Source organism: Monopterus albus, unplaced genomic scaffold, assembly GCF_001952655.1.
Source record: "Monopterus albus unplaced genomic scaffold, M_albus_1.0 scaffold330.1, whole genome shotgun sequence".
In the NCBI taxonomy this organism is placed as follows: domain Eukaryota; kingdom Metazoa; phylum Chordata; class Actinopteri; order Synbranchiformes; family Synbranchidae; genus Monopterus; species Monopterus albus.
In genome coordinates this window covers 38,073-38,447 of record NW_018128210.1, presented here as the reverse complement: position 1 = coordinate 38,447, position 375 = coordinate 38,073, and the positions used below count along the sequence as shown (strand labels likewise).

At 58.7% G+C, this 375-nt stretch overlaps 1 protein-coding gene across 1 annotated transcript in view; it reads left to right on the top strand.

The window, feature by feature from the left end:
* Positions 1–375, top strand: part of rnf43 (ring finger protein 43) — a gene marked incomplete at its 3' end in the record, with an annotated part of 116,986 nt that overhangs the window by 98,384 nt on the left and 18,227 nt on the right. The gene's annotated exons all lie outside the window — the stretch shown is intronic.

Genomic DNA, 375 nt, shown 5'->3' with positions numbered 1-375 from the left:
AGCACCACTCTCTCAAAACACTTCATAATGATTGGGGTGAGTGCCACTGGCCTGTAGTCGTTCAGGCAGGTGACCGGGCTCTTCTTGGGAAGGGGGATGATGGGTGTGGTCTTAAAGCAGGTGGGAAACGATGCTCTGGCTGAGGGAGAGGTTGAAGATGGTGGTGAGAACATCAGCCAGCTCGCTGGCACATGCCCTGAGAGCCCTCCTAGGGGTGTTGTCTGGTCCTGCTGCTTTGTGGGGGTTGATCTTCTTCAGGACTGTGCGCACCTGGCCCGGTCCTGAAGTTAGTGGAGGGGAGTTGGGGGGCTGGCTGGCTGGCCTCGGTGTGTGTGTGTGCCTCTTCTCTGTGCTGTGGCTGGGGGGGTCCAAGAG